This window comes from Haliotis rubra, unplaced genomic scaffold (assembly GCF_003918875.1).
Source record: "Haliotis rubra isolate DU_JTF1 unplaced genomic scaffold, ASM391887v1 Scf41, whole genome shotgun sequence".
Lineage (NCBI taxonomy): Eukaryota > Metazoa > Mollusca > Gastropoda > Lepetellida > Haliotidae > Haliotis > Haliotis rubra.
The window spans coordinates 800,357-821,225 of NW_025767091.1; the positions used below are offsets into that span (position 1 = coordinate 800,357).

The window sequence follows — 20,869 nt, forward strand, 5'->3', positions numbered from 1 at the left end:
GCAAATTGATTTGATGAACTTAAAATGTAATCTTTTGTTCTGTATCATAATTATGAGCATACTAATATATTGATCGGTGTTGTGACAGACAACTACAATAGTTTAGCTCTTTATTCAATGAACAAAGGAGAAAAGCGGATTCTCATACTGGGGTTTCTACACCCACCGGTGTCGTATGTGTAATCACGTGTTCGGCCACGTGTTACTTCATTTCTTCCAGTCTTAATGAATGTTAAAGTGCAAATATTGTGTCTGAGGTATCTACAGTGATAGATGTATAAATACTGGGTAAATGCCTTTCGGGACCGAATTGTTGGCACTAATGGTAAGGTTAATTGGTGATGTTATTTTGCACCGACAGTAAAGCCATAAAATGTGTCACTAAATCTGCCCTGTATTTTTCTTTTCAAACAGCTTACTTGATAAGAATGTTATACACTGCTGATAAGTTGGCAATTAATTAATCTATTTCAATTTTCTCATCAATCACAACAGTAGGACGCCCCTGGTAACAAGGTCGTATCTCCAAAGAACGCAAAAATTTCAGTTCCCAACAGCTATATGCACAATGTTTCTTTATCATTTTTACATCCACAGTTCCGTCTTTCAACTGTGATGTATCACACCTTTATTACTGACATAGATATGAGGAAACAGTTCCCGATCTTTCCAGCACGCCCACACCTCAGCATCTGACTAAGTCGGGACGTGTTCTTTCTGAAAAGTTCCTGACAGTTCTATGTTCATGTAATATTCACTAAAATTGTCTTTATAAAACTTATGATTTTCAAAGTCACAGATACCTTGTACAGGTATGAAAGGTGCAGCGGTCCGCTGTGAAGAATTATGTCCCATGGGCGTATCAGGAGTCTATGTTTAGTGTTCAGTAGTTAGGTGTAATAGTGCATTTGCTAATTATCACGTTTGTTGAACGATATTGGAGGTTCAAATAAATATACTCTCCCAAAAAAGAAACGCATATAGGAATTTCAACTGTATTTTTATGTTTATTTTGAAACATCTTGTAGGCTTTATGGGTCAATGAAATATAGCGAAATTGCACACTGTGAATGCAGATTTATCCGTCTTTGGCACCAACTCGAGGAAAGTCAGTTTGAGTGTCACATGGAGACGTGTGGTGGCGCTGAAGTCAATATCTCGTGTGACCACCGTGGGCATCCAGAACTGCACGACATCGCCTCGGCATCGAACGAAAAAGTCTCAGAATCACGTGTTGTCCAATCGCAGCCCACTCCGCCTGTAGTGCCTGTGCGAGTTGCTGAAGTGTCTGGGGCTGAGGGTTACGGCGTCGCACCCGTCTGTCCAGGGCATCCCACAGATGTTCGATCGGGTGTAAGTCCGGTGATCTAGAGGGCCAGGGGAGCACATTGATGTTGTGGTTCTGGTGGAAGTCTCTAGTGTGACGTGCTGTGTGGGGCCTGGCATTGTCCTGTTGAAACAACTCACTCTGGCGATCAATGATTGGAAGGAGGTGTGGGCGTAGGATTTCGTCACAGTACCGTTGAGCTGTCAGGTTGCCCTGGATCATCACCAAATCACTTCTCCTACGGCAGGTGATCTCTCCCCACACCATAACACTGCCCCGGCCGAATCTGTCCACCTGGGGAACGCAAGCGTCGGCGAAACGTTCACGTCGACGCCTGTACACCCGCATTCTTCCATCGCGTCGTTCCAATAGAAATCGTGATTCATCACTGAACCAGATTCTACGCCAATTCGGTAGGTTCCAGGCCTGAACGTTGGTGCACCATTGAACTCGATGTCGACGATGTTGTTGTCGAAGCACAGGGCCAAAATAAGGTCTTCTGGCACGTAAACCAGCCTCTCTCAACCTGTTCCTGACGGTCTGTGCAGAAAGCCTCCTCAATCCGGGTATTTGTCGAGCGGTACTGGTCGCCGTAGCTGTTCGATGACGCAGGTGATGTACCCGGATGTAGCGATCCTGCGCCGCAGTGGTCGCTCGAGGCCGCCCACTACGAGGGGCATCTGCTACCGCATTCTGCCGGCGATATATCTCCCAGAGCCGTGAAATGGTGCTTTGGTGAACATTCATGCGTCGGGCACTTTGCGTTCGTCAACAATATTCCAAATACAGTGAATAATCGACAGACAGCGATCATTGAGACTATCTGATCCCCAACTTTCACGTGCATTGCATGTGAATTGTGTATTCTGTGACACTACACGCCGAAATTGAAAATCATGCTGTTAAATACGGGTATTTTACGGATGGTGCGTTTTGTTGTGATGTTTCAAACATTAACACCATAGGACTCATAAACAGAGCAAAACCTTTTGTAAAATGAATCACGTTTTAATTCATTGCTATTTTTATGATGCGTTTCTTTTTTGGGAGAGTATATTTTACTGATGACTTTGACTGAGGGTTCCTCAATTTTAAGGACACCTGTTTGGCTCGCCATGGTATTGTTGGGTGGAGGGTCGTGTTCATGGTTTTTCAGCGCCATACTCGCCCTTGTGTGTTTCACGAAAGTAATATAACTGAATTTCAAAGTGGTGTTAAAAAATAGCAGGGAAATTTCAACATGGAATATTGCATTGTGAAAATTGAAATTTAGCCTTTAGCTGATAAAAATATGTCATTAATATCATTTTATGATCGCGAGCGGTCTATTCATCCATGGGATCAAAACAAAGAAGAAAATTGGCCAAAAGGAAGTGTTATTGGTCGGTCAGTGTTATAGAATTTATTATTATTGAAAAGAAGAAAAAAAGGTTTCATACAACCTGACTTGAAAACTGAACTTTGGTTGCTGGGTTTAGTCACAAAGGTAACTTGTAATGAGCAATGATACTTTGAATCTGTTTAAAACACAACCCATCCACACACGCACACGCACACGCACGCACGCACGCACGCACGCACGCACGCACGCACGCACGCACACACACACACACACACACACCTTCCCGGTCCGCAAAAAGTACTTCAAGCTAAGTGGACCGGCGGCTGGGACAAACGAATACTTTGTGGTGGTATTTCTAACATCTGGCATGGGACGGCAACCTCTACTTACCTCAATATTACCCTAGATATTTGTCATTGTAAATATTGTTGAATAAACTTATTTTCTTGTTAACAGATACTTGCGACTGAAGTTTTGTTTTAACATGCAATTTCTATCACTGTTATTATTAAATTAGGAAGTTCAATAACAGAGACAAAGCGACCTGGAAGCACGAAGTGTGGCTGCAATAAGACAACTATGATGGATAGAGTCAGTTTCTAATTTGGATATTTTTCAAATTCGGTCCTAATGCAGCCTGTGAACATGTAATATAATGTACTGAATCCATGAATGCTGTATATAACCCCTTTCACACTACTTCCGGTTGGAAAGCGAGGCCTGGAGTGCATATGAAGGTGAAATCTGGATACCACAAGGTCCATATTGGGGTTCCTTCCTTTGCCTAGGGACGGAACAGGCTCTACCTTCTTCAGCTTAATGTTTCCACTGCTTGGCCTGTTGCTTTGTCTCTGACCGAGAGTGGTAAACCTATAACTGCATGACCCAAGGTTCGTTCACGAAAAGCAGGTGGGTCTGTTTCCAAAGGATGTACACACTCGCAGGAGATTATTTACTTGAATCGTTTCAAACCTTGGTTTTCTTTTGTTTGTTTGTTGTTTAACGCCGCACTCAGGAATATTCCAGCTTTATGGCCGCCACAAACTTTGTACGCATGCGCGTTGAAACCTTTGTTATGCCCAGTTCATTTCTGTGTTCAGAGCCGTCTCAGGGGTGTAGTGGTCAGAGCGTCCGCCCGGAGAGCGGAAGGTCGCGGGTTCGATCCCCGGCCGCGTCATACCAAAAGACGTTAATATATGGTACTTGTTGGTTCCTGCCTGGCGCTCGGCAATAGTGGGTACACAAGGACTGGTCGGCTCGGAGTCAGTATAATATGTCTGAGTGGTGTATTTATGCTTAACTGTGGCATGGTATCTCAGTGGGCTAGCACTATAAAACCAGCTTAGGTCTGGGCTAGTACAAGCAGCCACACATACACACATGCACGTTAAAACCCATTTCACCTCACCTTACCTGTGTTCAGAACTCGTAATGTATTGGCTTTAAGTGTGCTGATTCAGAACCCTATCGTGTATGTTATTATGAGCAGTGGTACTTTAATGTGTTCTTCCACTCTTGAACTCCACTGACCGTCTCTTAACAGGGACAAGGGTAGGAGCATCACCCAGTAAGTTTACACCATATTCACCTGGTATTAGTTCGATAGCCTAATAAATACTAGCATATGGCCTGGTTGTATATTCGGTCCAAATGCAGCCTGCGAGTTGAGTATCAACCCTTTCCACATTTCGCTCCTTCCGGTTTGAAAGCGAGGCTTGGAGTGCAATTCTCGATGTCAACAAGACAGGAAACAGGACAGACTGTGGACCATCCCGATAACATCACGGCAACATTTATCGTGATTAGTGAACAAGAGTGATGGAAGAGGGAACGAGTGACACCATTACGTCATAAAAACAAGCACATAAAAAAGTAGTGCTAACATTTATTGCTTTAATTTCTGCAATGCGTAAGTTTTTCACCATTTCTTTGTGGCATTTTAAGTAAAGCTTTATGTCGTTAGAACAAATCATGAACAAAAAACAACTCTTTCGACCTGTCAAAAATGACGACAGTGGTGGTCAGCTTTGTCTACAGCTAAGGGAGATGAAAGTAGTCCGAAAATATTGAACAATCAGCAATCACCTCAAAACTTGCCAAGACGATATCTCCTAGGATATATCGCTTGATATCTCCTCTGGAAACTAGTATTGGATAAATAAATCATTTACTCCCCTGTTTCATAAAGCACTGTATTTTCCACCTGATATGCCCTAACATCTACACTGCTGAGGAGTAGCCAATGGGGAGACTATTTGGGAACCCACGGGGGATTTGGAGGTTTGCGCCCCGGCCTTTAACGATATTTCATAGTAAGAATGCACACGTAACTATCACCAATATCTTGTCATTAGTGTCACGTGGCATACTTCCGATGACAGAGGGGGGATTATCTATCACGGAAAACTGGCATTTATAGACATCAAAACAAAATCTCGTTTTGTTATTGTTGCGTCCTCAAGTAGGTATTTCGTACTGCACTACACTTCCCAATGAGCATGTTCTTTCACAACATAATGTTTTTCAATAATACGTACATAATGAAAGACAATATAAAATTTGACATTTCCAAATTTTACAGTGACAAATATGATGTCCAATGTAATTTCCAAAAGGGTTTCTATACTTCTTCACTTCTCCTTACAGGAAATCCTGAACGAAATTACACAAGGCTAAAGAGGGAAACGGTTATTGGTCATTGGCTCGTCACTTTGAATGAGACATTGTTTAGCCTACATGTAACTATTGTTCGAAACCACCCGATCACGTCAAGCAGAATTTTCTCGTGATTAAAACTGAAATAAGGAGGAACCCTAATTAAACCAGACGCTCGGATTTTATTCCTGATGGTAAAATATCTTCATCAATTTCGTTTTCCAGGACATTGATTCTTAACAATGCCTAAAAGATATTTTCCAGTTTGGCAATGGTACAGTGCAACTATCAAAATGTGACCGATGAACACTTATTGTTTTTATGTCTCAAAGCGCATGTCATTCATATGTGAATTTGAATGGGGTTTGACGTTGATTCAAGATTATAGTACTTACACATTACGTTTCCTTGCATTTATCAGGATTTGTTTCAATCCGCTGAGTTATGCCGAAGTTTAACTAGGATTTTCTTTGAAAGCGTCCATGTAAAACTTCCTCTATGTTTGAATTATTACAAGAAATTCAGATGAAACAATTTTTCAATCCTCATCTCAATACATGTTTCCAGTATCCTTATTCAAACACAGTACAATATTATTTATGAATCAACCATTTTTATTGGTTTGGTACATGTTTGTACTCTTCTCTGCATGACACAGTTTCGGCTTTGAAATGTCACATCACTGTCTGGAGTCCATCCCGTGTGACATACAAGACAATCTTCCTTTAACTGCTGCCGCGAGGGAAACGCTGATGAGTAAACTACAGGATACAAACATTCACTCTGCGAAAAACGTGACTTTTCAGAATACATTGGGACTGTAAAACAGTGCCGAAATGATTCAGCATTACCGTTATCAAACAGTAAACTGCATTGTGTTAAGAACACCTGGCGGTGGGTAGGTTTAGGGAGGTAGGTAGGTAGATAGGTAGATGTCTATGTGCGTGTATAGGTATGTGGGTAGGTAGGTAGGTAGATATTTATGAGCGTGTATAGGTATGTGGGTAGCTAGGTGGGTAGATGTTTATGTGCGTGTATAGTTAGGTGGGTAGCTAGGTAGGTAGATGTTTATGTGCGTGTATAGGTATGTGGGTAGGTAGATGTCTATGTGCGTGTATAGGTATGTGGATAGCTAGGTAGGTAGATGTTTATGTGCGTGTATAGTTAGGTAGGTAGATGTTTATGAGCGTGTATAGGTATGTGGGTAGCTAGGTAGGTAGATGTTTATGTGCGTGTATAGTTAGGTGGGTATAGGTATGTGGGTAGGTAGATAGTTATGTGCGTGTATAGTTAGGTGGGTATAGGTAGGTAGGTAGGTAGATGTTTATGTGCGTGTATAGTTAGGTGGGTGTAGGTAGGTAGGTAGATGTTTATGTGCGTGTATAGTTAGGTGGGTGTAGGTAGGTAGGTAGATGTTTATGTGCGTGTATAGGTAGGTGGGTATATCTAGGTGGGTAGGTGGGAAGGTTGGTAGGTAGATGTTTATTTGTGGGTAGCTAGGTGGGAAGATTGGTAGGTAGATGTTTAGGTGGGTAGGTGGGAAGATTGGTAGGTACATGTTTATGTGCGTGTATAGGTATGCGGGTAGCTAGGTGGGTAGGTGGGAAGATTGGTAGGTACATGTTTATGTGCGTGTATAGGTATGCGGGTAGCGAGGTGGGTGGAGTGGGAAGGTTGGTAGGTAGATGTTTATGTGCGTGTGTAGGTATGTGGGTGTGAAGGTGGGTAGGTGGGAAGATTAGTAGGTACATGTTTATGTGCGTGTGTAGGTATGTGGTGCTTGAGGTGGGTAGGTGGGAAGATTGGTAGTCACATGTTTATGTGCGTGTATAGGTATGTTGGTAGCTAGGTGGGTAGGTGGGAAGATTGGTAGTCACATGTTTATGTGCGTGTATAGGTATGTGGGTAGCTAGGTGGGTAAGTGGGAAGATTGGTAGTCACATGTTTATGTGCGTGTGTAGGTATGTGGGTAGCTAGGTGGGTAGGTGGGAAGATTGGTAGTCACATGTTTATGTGCGTGTGTAGGTATGTGGGTAGCTAGGTGGGTAGGTGGGAAGATTGGTAGTCACATGTTTATGTGCGTGTGTAGGTATGTGGGTAGCTAGGTGGGTAGGTGGGAAGATTGGTAGTCACATGTTTATGTGCGTGTGTAGGTATGTGGGTAGCTAGGTGGGTAGGTGGGAAGATTGGTAGTCACATGTTTATGTGCGTGTATAGGTGTGGGTAGCTAGGTGGGAAGATTGGTAGGTAGATGTGTATGTGTACGGGTAGCTAGGTAGGTGCGTAGGTAGGTGGTTAGGAGGGTTTGTGAGTAGGTAAGTAGGCAGGTTGGTAGGTTGCTGGGTGAGTGAGTGGGTAGTTATAATTATCTATGTAGGTAAGTAGGCAGGTTGGTAGGTTGCTGGGTGGGTGAGTGGGTAGTTATAATTAGCGATGTAGGTAAGTAGGCAGGTTGGTAGGTTGCTGGGTGAGTGAGTGGGTAGTTATAATTATCTATGTAGGTGAGTAGGCAGGTTGGTAGGTTGCTGGGTGAGTGGTGGGTAGTTATAATTATCTATGTGTAGAGTAAGTAGAGCAGGTTGGTAGGTTGCTGGGTGGGTGAGTGGGTAGTTATAATTAGCTATGTAGGTAAGTATAGGCAGGTTGGTAGGTTGCTGGGTGAGTGAGTGGGTAGTTATAATATGTAATCTGTATGTAGGTAAGAAATAGAGTTGGTTGGTAGGCTTGCTGGGTGGGTGAGTGGGTAGTTATAATTAGCTATGTAGGTAAGTAGGCAGGTTGGTAGGTTGCTGGGTGAGTGAGTGGGTAGTTATAATTAGCTATGTAGGTAAGTAGGCAGGTTGGTAGGTTGCTGGGTGAGTGAGTGGGTAGTTATAATTATCTATGTAGGTAAGTAGGCAGGTTGGTAGGTTGCTGGGTGGGTGAGTGGGTAGTTATAATTAGCTATGTAGGTAAGTAGGCAGGTTGGTAGGTTGCTGGGTGGGTGAGTGTGTAGTTATAATTATCTATGTGGTAAGTAGGCAGGTTGGTAGGTTGCTGGGTGGGTGAGTGGGTAGTTATAATTAGCTATGTGAAGTAAATGAGCAGGTTGGTAGGTTGCTGGGTGGGTGAGTGGGTAGTTATAATTAGCTATGTAGGTAAGTAGGCAGGTTGGTAGGTTGCTGGGTGGGGTGAAGTGAGTAGTTATAATTAGCTATGTGGTAGTTATAATTAAGTAGGCAGGTTGGTAGGTTGCTGGGTGGGAGTGAGTGGGTACTATTATAATTAGCTATGTAGAGTAAGTAGGCAGGTTGGTAGGTTGCTGGGTGGGTGAGTGAGGTAGTTATAATTAGCTATGTAGGTAAAGTAGGCAGGTTGGTAGGTTGCTGGGTGAGGTGAGTGGGTAGTTATAATTAGCTATGTAGGTAAGTAGGCAGGTTGGTAGGTTGCTGGGTGAGTGAGTGGGTAGTTATAATTAGCTATGTGAGTAAGTAGGTTGGTTGGTAGGTTGCTGGGTGAGTGAGTACAGAGTAGTTATAATTAGCTATATGTGAGTAAGTAGGCAGGTTGGTGGGTTGCTGGGTGAGTGAGTGGGTAGTTATATAATTATCTATGTAGGTAAGTAGGCAGGTTGGTAGGTTGCTGGGTGAGTGAGTGGGTAGTTATAATTATCTATATAGGTAAGTAGGCAGGTTGGTAGGTTGCTGGGTGTAGTGAGTGGGTAGTTATAATTATCTATAGGCAGGTAGAGTAGGCAGGTTGGTAGGTTGCTGGGTGAGTGAGTGGGTAGTTATAATTAGCTATGTAGAGTAAGTAGGCAGGTTGGTAGGTTGCTGGGTGGGTGAGTGGAGTAGTTATAATTATCTATGTATAGGTAAGTAAGGCAGGTTGGTAGGTTGCTGGGTGAGTGAGTGAGTAGTTATAATTAGCTATATGTAGGTAAGTAGGCAGGTTGGTAGGTTGCTGGGTGAGTGAGTGGGTGGTTATAATTAGCTATGTAGGTAGGTAGGCAGGTGGTAGGTAGAGATTTGCTGGGTGGGTGAGTGGGTAGTTATAATTATCTATGTGGTAAGTAGGCAGGTTGGTAGGTTGCTGGGTGAGTGAGTGGGTAGTTATAATTTATCTATGTAGGTAAGTAGGCAGGTTGGTAGGTTGCTGGGTGAGTGAGTGGGTAGTTATAAGGCCACTAGTCTATGTGAAGGTAAGTAGGCAGGTTGGTGTTGGTTGCTGGGTGAGTGAGTGGGTAGTTATAATTATCTATGTAGGTAAGTAGGCAGGTTGGTAGGTTGCTGGGTGAGTGAGTGGGTAGTTATAATTATCTATGTAGGTAAGTAGGCAGGTTGGTAGGTTGCTGGGTGAGTGAGGTGGGTAGTTATAATTATCTATGTAGGTAGGCAGGTTGGTAGGTTGCTGGGTGAGTGGTGGGTAGTCATAATTATCTATGTAGGTGAGTAGGCAGGTTGGTAGGTTGCTGGGTGAGTGAGTGGGTAGTTATAATTATCTATGTAGGTAAGTAGGCAGGTTGGTAGGTTGCTGGGTGAGTGAGTGGGTAGTTATAATTATCTATGTAGGTAAGTAGGCAGGTTGGTAGGTTGCTGGGTGAGTGAGTGGGTAGTTATAATTATCTATGTAGGTGAGTAAAACAAACAAAAACACAAAAACATAAAAACATAACTGAAATATTTCGAAATATGTTTTGTCATTTGGTTAACTATCTACATGTTTAATTATGAAAAGATATTCGATATTATGATAGCAGAGTGTCACCATTGTGCTGTCGAGCAAGCTTGTGACAAGCCTAACTGAACCCAATCAGCCATGCATGTATGTACTGACAGGTCCAATGTTATACATACATGTATGTGTATATTTAGTACATAGTGTTGATAAGAACACAATACAATCATCCATGTTTCTGTATACAACTAATACTAACATGGCCGACGGGCATCTGCTGTCAATGACGTGACGCACTACACGGGTTCTGACAATGAAGGGAGACAGATGACTGACAGCGAGTCACCTGTCTCTCATTCTTATTAACATTTACCGTATTTCTTCCTATGAACGTTCCCCGCTTCTCCGAGAGGAGAAGTCAGTTGTTGATAGATATATAACATGTACTCACTGGTGACTTCTTATAATCATTTTAGTGAACAATTATAATTTCAAATGCCTCATCTTTAAAGATTAATACCAATCTGAACGCATAAGCACGACTTCAGTTTCATGGTACAGTGCATTAAACCCAGGTCCCGCCCACCGTATTATCAGCCAATCAGGATGGAGTAGACCCCCAGTAGGCGGGGCTTAATCGTTAAAGACGGTTTATGGAACGTAACTGCAACAGGCATTGGTTCAGGGAGACTATAGATTATCCCTGCTTGGTTAGACAACACATTACTGTGGAATAAATTATTTGGTAGGAGCTTACAACCAGCGTGACTTTTATCATACTAAGTCCGATTCCACTTTCTCAGATTAATCTTTGTGTGTGATTTAGAATCGCATAGTTAGATAATATCGACATCTTCATCTGTGGGGGCGGTGTGGTAGCCTAGTGGTTAAGGCGTTCGCTCGTCACGCCGAAGACCCGGGTTCGATTCCCCACATGGGTACAATGTGTTAAGCCCATTTCTGCTGTCCCCCGCCGTGATATTGCTGGAATATTGCTAAAAGCGGCGTAAAACAAAACTCACTCACTCACTCACTCTTCATCTGTGGAGAAAGACATGACTCAGACTGTGATACTATCTACAGAGGCTTGTAAATGCGCACAGTTAGATGAGATGTGTATTGTATCATATATGTTAATTTGTTAACACTGTTAAAAAGAATAAATATTTTTATTTTTAAATGGAAGATTCTGATGCACTTGCATTTTATATTTGGAATGTAGAAATGCAGAGTGTTAATGTTTGGAAGCAATGTATACCGACAATGCCCCATTGTAACGATAGTAATCGTCAATACAGCAGAAATATTTAAAAGTTCAAGACTAACGGTGGACAATGGGAACAAAGAAGACGGTCAATACTGACTGTGAAATCATACATCACACGCCAGGACCTTTACACGAGTTGTCTCCCTTATTGGCACCTAAAGACCAAGCCGCCATCTATGAAAATTTCTGCAGCATGTAAATCTTCCACGTCATATATCCCCGTCTCCTCTGTTTTATGCATTCATGACATCACGTTTCGTTCCAAATGGCCGTTTAATTACCAATCTGCTGTATGGAAACGGCTAATCACACCATAACGATCGTCAACAGTAGTGGCCTGACTGATCGATCTGTCAGCCACAGCAGGACAGTTACTGCAACCCACGTCACAGACAGACGCAATAACTGATTGAATCGAACTTTTGGTACCTGGGAAGGTTCGGCAATGTTTATGGGAAGTTATGACATTGCTGACATTATTAGCTCTGTTATAGTGACTAATTCAGGACAGCCATCGTCCAAATATTTAAAAAGTCCAAACCTATGTACTCAAGACATGTGAGACTTTATTGTAATATATAAATGACGCTAAGCTGTATTTTTAATCACTACTGTACATCCTTATCACTACCGCATTGTAAATTGACTTGTCAGCCCAATAATTATTGTATAAGAGTCTGACATTTATAACCTCCATTGGTAATCCCCCTCCCCCTTGGCCGTGTCTGCCATCACATCAACTGGTCAAGGAAGTACTATTGTTTTTCTGTCTGTCCATTGATGAGTCGTCGCCTGACCATTGTTGTCAAAAACTGTATATATATATACTAGGTATGCTCACAGGTAGACGGTGAATGAGGACAGTGGAAGGAGTATGAGTTCGGTAGTTGGACTGTCCGTTGGGACGACCACGAGCAGGATAATGCCGCTCGTTGGAAACGCCCTGTGGTTGAGCAGGTACTCCGCTGTTATGTATGTCTTGTGTATTTGTTTGTCATGTAACTAAAGAAGTTTGAACTCAACTATGCCTTCGTCTTCATCAACGCACACTTCATCTAAATTATGAGCTATTTCCCCAGTTGACGCGTACACCACGCGTTGACAGCTCAATGAAGACAAGATGGCGCTGGCCTGTTGAATTTCACGCGTTTTTACTCAAGCATCTAATGACCGAGTGCTTCTTTGTTGTTTTACTGCACTCTCAGCTGTATTTCAGTTATATGGCGACCGACTGTCATAACTCGAGTTCGGATCAGACATTCTACGCAATCGACCCATACCCGATCTCTTTCGTCGCCTCTCACAACTTGGGTTCCTGAAGACTAATTCTTTCCCTGATGTTCACGGGTGTGTGAGTGTTGTGAACGTAGTAGAAGGACAGTTAAATGTCTGGGTGTGGGTGTGGGTGTGGGTGTGGGTGTGGGTGTGGGAGTTGACGAACGTTTCATTTCATAGATATTCTGCTCTACTTTCTGGTACCCAGTCTATGCCTTGGTCCAGAGTACTGCCTCCATGGTCCGTGGTCTGCCCGGGAAACTTAAAGTCAGCCGTGTCGCTAGTATAATACCTTCCAGCCGTCTCGCCTGAAAATATTGATCAAACGGTTAACTACAAAACATGCACTTGAAGAGTGGATTTGACTAAAATCTCAAAACGTTTCAGGCCGGTAACGTTCGTCGAAATACAAACGTTAAGGTCCAAAACACAACCCTGAAGCCCGTATCAAATACGTCATTATCGAACAACCAGTTCTTGTATTTCTAAGTTAAACAACTATCCAAAACGTGGTAGTATGTAGTGTATGCTCTTTCCCTCGTGTTACGGGTCGATATCTTTTAGGAATAATTACACTGCTATATAACATCCTGAAGCTCAGATTTTTGGTACATCTCTGTTTCTTTTTGTCATTTCTCATTTCAGGCCATTGTACTCCAAAACAGCTACCTTTACAAATGATTAAGATCTATGATCTACTGCGTGTTTGAAAATAACGCCCACTATTTCTTCAAGACTCGTGACGTGATTGATACTAAGCAGGATTAACCGAGTTTCGCTACACTTTCGATTGGTTAGCCTACTGTCAAATACATAATGTGCAGTGTAGGATATGATGTTCTTTCCGACCAATGGGATGTTAAAAGCTTATATACGTGTTTGTCAGACTGACGATCTACTAAGTCGCCTGTACGTCTTTTACGCAGTACGGACACCAACTGCTATATTTGTACATTTGAATTGGTGAAGTTAATTACATGTACTTATCATATGTATTTGTATTGTTAGTCCTGATAGGAAGTTTTCATCTCGCTAATATTATCAAATATGTCAGAGAATTCGTTGAATCAGTAAATTAGTTAGTTAAAAGTATAAGAGTAAAGTTAGCCCTGGTTCGATCCCTTGTAATGTCACGGAATGAGAATCGCCTGTAGATATATCGTTGGATCAGTCAGACACTTTTATGACCACTGGTTGCAGAAGCATTAACTGAAACACATCACAACACGACGTTTATTGACGCCGACTATGTTTACCTGTGTTCTAACGCGCCTAGTGGTTAAAGCGTTGGCTTGTCACGCCGAAGACCCGGGTTCGAATCCCCACATGGGTACAATGTGTGAAGCCCATTTCTGGTGTCCCCCGCCGTGATGTTGCTGGAATATTGCTAAAAGCGGCGTAAAACCAAACTCAGTCAGTCAGTCAGTCTAACACGCCTGTCCATGTAAAGCATCACTTGTTCTATGCTGTGACTTAAAAGTGAACCATGTTACAAAAAATGTATTAATATAAAATTTCAACGCCAGGGAATAACCAGTTTCTATTAGGGCTCCATAGGGCGGGCGTGAAGGGCAAAATAGCGGTGATATTTTAAAATATAGATTATAAATGTTACATGGTAAAATTGAAATTATTTCCGCTTTCAAGAGGTACGTTACTACACACTGACGTCTTTGAATCTCGGGCGGTGGGGAAGCCTAGCGGTTAAAGCGTTCGCTCGTTACGCGGTTCCATTCTTCACGTGTGCAACGTGTGAATCCCATTTCTGGTGTTCCTCCGCCGTGATATTGCTGGAATATTAACTCACTGTTTGAGGATCCCAGAATACCCAACATCTTTCAGACAACGCACATGTAAGGTCCAGCTCAGAGGCTACCGCAACCGTTATTATTCATTGAATCCTAAATAAAACTTTTCATTGTCAGTATTCTATTAATGGAACTCCATCAGCCTAGTATCAACATATTGTACCAAGACAAATTAGTACGGACCGGATAGACAGCTTGGATTCCTGTACGTGGAACCTAACAGTCATTGTGATCAGAGAAGTTAACCATTTGAGGTATTAAAATAATTATAATAAATAAATATATCAACAAATACAAAAGGTATGTCGAATTGTTTACTCAACAGTGTAAGGACTAGTTAACAGGCTGTATGTTGACCAGAGAGAGTAACCACATGCTATCTGGTGTCATTTTGCGACAAGGTATTGTCTCAGAAGTAAAATGTTATTTTCACAGCACTAAGTCAAACAATTTTTTCAACTAATTTTTCTTCCGTTTTTGTGTATGTAAAAATTGTGTTTTGTTCTAATTTATTCCATATTGCATTGGGGGATGTTGGGAGGGAGGGCCACGTAGGGGATCGGTCCAAAGTCTTCTGTTTCCATGATCCCATCTTCAGTTCCTCCGCACCAACATGAATGTAGGAAAAGTACATTGGGATTTCGATCGGATTATGTACTTTGGTTTGTGTTCAGCTTTTTTATGACTTTTAAATCCTTGACATTTCGTAAACACAACTATAAATGTTAATCGTTTGAAGGAGAGCCTCTCACTGACAGTGACATCCTTGTTAGAAAGTCAACTCGTTGTAAAGGGGATTAATATGCCACACCATAAGTATTCCTATATGTGGCCTTTTTTGTACTCCTACAATAATGGCAGCAGTAGACTGGCTAAAGAGACGGCCGCAGATAAACATGACAAATAGCTGTCCAGATTCGTAGGAAATCCACAGTACGATTCACACTGTTTTATATTCTGCATTTACCTCCACATCTAACACATTACCTGAACCTCTGAAGTTATATGATACAATTTCAATAGTGACCACGTTTTGCATCCTAAATTTTGTCTCTAAATCACTGTAGTAAGGACATACCAACAAAAAGTGGAAGTCATCTTCAATAATATTTAATGTACAATATTTACACAATCCATTTTCTTTTGGAATATCATAATATCTACCCAAGTCGATCATAATGTTATAGTGTGAAATATTTGTTAGTGCAAATATTCCCCTAATATTTCACACTATAACAATAAGATCATGTGAAGAACATCTAAAGCTAATGAAAAAAATAAATTTCTGAGATTAATAACGTGGAGGTATTGCTCTGTATTTGATTGTATCGATTTGTATGGTTATTGCTTGAGACAGTGATGCGGTGGGACAGACTGTACAAAAGAGGAACACGTCCCCAGGATTCAGAGTCAAGTCAAAAGTTCATAAAAGGGAACTGTCAAAATGAACACAAAATGCTGTACACTTACACAAAATGCTTGATTCGCTCTGCGGCCAACTGTTTAATGTTCCTTATAATAAATTGTCTACGTATGTTTACTTTGAACATAGGTAATTACAAACATCATCGCCGTTATCAATCTAATCTTTCCGTGACCCTTTTCCAACTGATAGATACTTTGATCCGTAATTTCAGAAATGTTTTCCGTAAGATGGCCATGGATATGTTTGTTTGCTTAGCAGTAAACAGTTTTCTTCATGGGAACGTTATTTTTTGGCATTGTCTATGTGCATGTCAACTCTCTCGCACCGCGTACCTATTTTCTTTTCTCTTTTAAAAGCTCCTCGTTTTAAAACAAAATTAGGCTGTGTATATTTTACGCCCGCTTCACATGATTCCCCTTCAAGCACGGCGGCATGGCCAGTATTCCTGACGTCGTGTCAGTTAGAGGTCTGTCTCCCCGCTGGTCAGTAAAGTTTTAGTAATAACCTCCAATCAGCTGTCATATTGTTTTGTTGACTAGTTATCTCGTCTGTTGTTGGATACGGCATTCAGTTAATGTTATTAGGATGATTTCGACTCATAAAAGCGTCTCTATTACCAATGTAGGGTTGCATCCCTTTGTCGTACCGTAAGATCTAAAGCATTCTTCTGAAGGTACCAGTAACTACTCAGCAGGAAGTCAGTGAGTCAGACTCCCGATCCTGTCGCAAGCATATCCTTCAGGCCCCGGGATCATGAAAAAATCTTAAGTCTAAAATTTGCTTAGCACAAAAATATCTTAAGTCTAAATTATTTTGCTTAGCTAAGATTTTAGATAAGACTGGATCATGAAACTGTCTCAGCCAAATCTTAGCTAAGACTAAGACTAAGACAGTTACCATGGAAATTTTAGAATGATGTAATCATGTCCGGTCACTCTTAAATAATTGAGGAGAATAGTTTAGTACCAGGCACCTGCTGAAATGTTCCAAACAAGTCAACTGACGCTTTTATCCCTGCCGCGGTGACTTTTAGTGTCTTTAAGGTTGGGATGTTTTCTAAATACACCAACACGAACGCCTAAATGCGCTTTCTGCCATATTGCATTGGATAGTGTTTTCAAAATCACGTTTCGCGAAGGCCGGTATTGAGACGCCTATTACATCACGTATATTTCCTTTTCATCTGTGACAAATACATCACTGAATTCCTCATACATTTTAGTATCAAATAAGAAATGGTCTTTGTCACTAAAACCAAGTGTCTAGGTGATATGAAACGAACGCTGTGTGAGAAAGACAGCACTTGTTGAAATGTAAACAAAGAAACATTGAGACTTTACACTGTGTACTGCATTTTCTCAAATTTCAGACACCCATTCGTCTATTCGTAGCATGCATAGGCTCAATACTTTTAGAACATACATGGAAATAGTATCGTAGCAAAAAATAATAGATACAATACAGTAATGTGATATGTTTATACGAAATTGTCAAAGTTTCTGTGCAGCGTAACGTCATGACTGACGGAAAATCTCGCAGAACAACAACGGTAATGATCGGCATATCTGGCTTCTTCTCTTACTTGCAATGAAAACGATAAAACATGTAACAATACACAGATAGTCAGAATCATTCTGATTACTCACATCACACATTTATGTACAAACGATCCCCGAATCAAAGGAAAGGTCCTCGCAAAATCCTGTATACCCATGTCACCGAAGCCGCCATTTTGTAAGAAATCGGTCACGGGTTGTGACGTCATATACGTCAACATTGTTGTTACATATTTGGCAATTTCTTTGAGGTGAAGGTCGGTTGAATAACAGTAAACACAATCGCCATGTTCCACCGATTACACTTTCAGTGTATATTTTGAGTATCTTTCAGATATATTTTTCATGAAACTATAATTTCATTATCTACATTTACCCTTGTTCTATATCATATCCTTGGATATAGGGTATACGGTTTTCATTCTTTCAAGGGTTTTGTTTGTTTGAATAATATTTACATAAGAAATTGATATACTGAGTGTAGTACACCATATTTTAAATCCTTAAACAAGTTTTAAAAGAACAAACGAAGGCGTAACTGCAACATGTACTTAAATAGTTCATGTATCATGTGCAATATTCGCCATTCGGACCAATATTACAGTTGCATATGAACAGGTTATGAATAGCGATTTAACTTTCATGACCCCGGGGCCAGGGGTTGTGAAATATTCTGTTTAATTTACGTCAAATTGATGCCAAACAGGTGCGTGTGTTGTTCATATTAAGATACAAAGTCAAACCGTCTAATTATGGATCTATTCAGGACATTATTTAAATGGTAAAATCAGTCATTTTAAGTTCTGTCACAAGAGTGTTAAATTCAGACATAGAAACCAAAACCTTTTACACAATTCATGGATATTATGTGAGATATATACTGATCAGCATACCAGTGCCGTTTTTTTCCGACGTCGCAAAATACATAAAACAAGCAATGACGTCTACTACAATTTTGTAATCTTTTCAGTAATTTCATTATATTTGAAGATATGGCTAGTACTCAGTAAATAATGATGCAAAATCAGTCAAAATACATCTACACAAACAGGAGAATATGTGAATTTAAGAACTAATTTACATATCGGATAGGGCCATCAAAATCGCTTTTACGTGCTTTCTCATGTAGTACATTGTCATCTTTTCTTATAACTTGTGAAACTACTAAAACGTATCCGCTCACATTGGGGAACTTTGTATTGGGAATACATGTAGTTTGGTTCACGGTGAACAAAACATAAGGAAAATATAGCGTCCGTATCCACAACGAATTCTCTCCAAGTGATATGAGTTACATTGACCTAGTGTTAAGCATAGCGGAGTTATGCCCCCTTATCTTTATACGCGTATGACCTCTCTGTCGTCCTTTGACGTCATAGAAGAAAATCCATTTTTTGACATTTATTGCGAGTCATTTTTAATGTTGAGCGTACAACGTTATGCATAAGCAAATAAACCCATTTCATATATACTTATGTCGTTCAGATATCAGGCTGTAATATATTCGCTCACACTTTCTGTAAAGATGCCAAATTAAAAAAATCGTAGCACAGTGCTTTTACCGGTGCACGATCAAAAGCGGAGAAATTTACTGTTTTTGAATGCATAGCAAAATTTTGGACATCATTTAGCAGTGTTTATTTCTCAAACCGCCGAGGTATTTGCATTTTTATACTTATACCAACGGATAGGAAATTTAATATTCCACATTTCTGTGTAATTTTATAGCTGTACGCAGATACAGGACCACGCGAGCACAAATCTCGCACAACGTTCACTTTTCAAACCTTATGAAATTGTGCGCCTGAAAAAAAACCTCGGCATCAAAAAGGACTTAAGACTGGTAGGTAGCAGTCTCAGGATTTAAGACAAAAATGATCTCAGTCTTAACTTTTAAGACTAAAAATGTACGTGATCCCCGATTTAACCCCCCTGGATGCCACAGGGACATATATGTCCTTCCCCTTCAACCCTCAATTCCAAGTCCAATAAAATCAAAATATCCCACGCACACAAATACACTTCACAGTTTCGAATTCTGCGGGAAATTTCCTGTTTCTTGATAACGCCCACTAGTATTTTAGACAAAGCTCAAGTGCTGAAAATGACCTTTCAAAATTGGCTTCATCGAAAATGTTGCCATTTTTGACACAGTACGAAATCGCGATTCACAGCGTTATTTGCTGTATGTTTTGAAATGTGAAAATCGGATAATTACTGGGAGTATTGAATTTCAAAAATAACATATTTATGATCACTGATATCAGTTTTACATGAAATCGCTAATTATAATTCTGAAACGTTGCCGATGAATCTAGAATCGGTTGGGATGTTTTCGAAAATGCACTTACACGAACGCCGTAGAGCGCTTTCCGCCATATTTGATAGTGTTTACAAAATCACGTTTCGCGGAGGCCGGTATTGAGACGCCTATTACATCACGTATATTTCATATTCAGCTTAGAAAAATGCATCACTGAATTCCCCATACATTTTAGAATCAAATTGCAACTGGTCTGTGTCACCAATGATAACTGTCTAGATAAAATGAGACGAAACATATTGGGTGTGAAAACGAACGCTGTGCTTGAAAGACTGCGTTAGTCTGAAATGTAAACAAAGACAAATTCCGATTTTACACTGCGTAGCATTTTCTGAAATTTTTCAACATTCATCCGTCTATTCATTGCTTGCAATGGCTCAATACCTTTGGAATATGCATGGAAAGAGTATCGTAGCAAGAAATAGGAAATTATAAATAGATACAATGCAATGATTTGATAATTCATAAGAAATTGTCAAAGTTTCCGTGCAGCGTGACGCCATGACTGACGCAAAATCACGCAGAACGACAACGGTAATTATCTGCATTTCTGGCCTTTTCTCTTACTTATAGTGAAAACGATAAAAAACATATAACAATACAGTGGTAGTCAGAATCATTCTGATTACTTACATGTCATATTTATGTACAAACGATCCCTGAATCAATGGAAGGGTCCTCGCAAAATCCTGTGTACCCTTGTCAGCAAAGCCGCCATTTTGTAAGAAATCGGTCAGCGGTAGTGATGTCATACGTCAACATTGTTCTACATATTAGGCAATTTCTTTGAGGTGAAGGTCGGTTGAACAAGAGTAAACACAATCGCCATATCCTTCCGATTACACTGTCAGTATTATGGTGTATATTTTGCGTATTAGTTCAGATACTTTTTCATGAAACTGACTTCAGTATCTACATTTAGCCTTGTTCAATATCATATCATACGTGCATATAGGGTTTACGGTGTTTTATTCTTTGAAAGTTTTGATTGTTTGAATCCTATATTTACATAAGAAATTGACATATTTAGTGCAATACACCATATTCGAAACCTTTACAGAAGTGTTAGAAGATCAAACGTAGCAATAACAGCAACTACTTTAGTTCCTATGATGTACAATATTCAATTTATTTTTACTAATATTGCAATTTCATATGAACAGGTTAATGAACGGTGACATAATTCAACCTTATATGTAAAACTGATAATATTAATGAAAATGATTTATATATG

At 40.6% G+C, this 20,869-nt stretch overlaps 1 long non-coding RNA gene across 1 annotated transcript; it reads right to left on the minus strand.

Moving 5' to 3' along the window:
* Nucleotides 1–376: 376 nt before the first annotated feature.
* Nucleotides 377–19,128, minus strand: LOC124288005. Its single transcript, XR_006901355.1, has 4 exons — nt 19,055–19,128; nt 16,082–16,088; nt 2,788–2,795; nt 377–387 (listed from the first exon to the last, which is right to left on the minus strand). It is a non-coding gene; the product is annotated as an uncharacterized LOC124288005 (long non-coding RNA).
* Between the last annotated feature and the right edge of the window lie 1,741 nt (nt 19,129–20,869).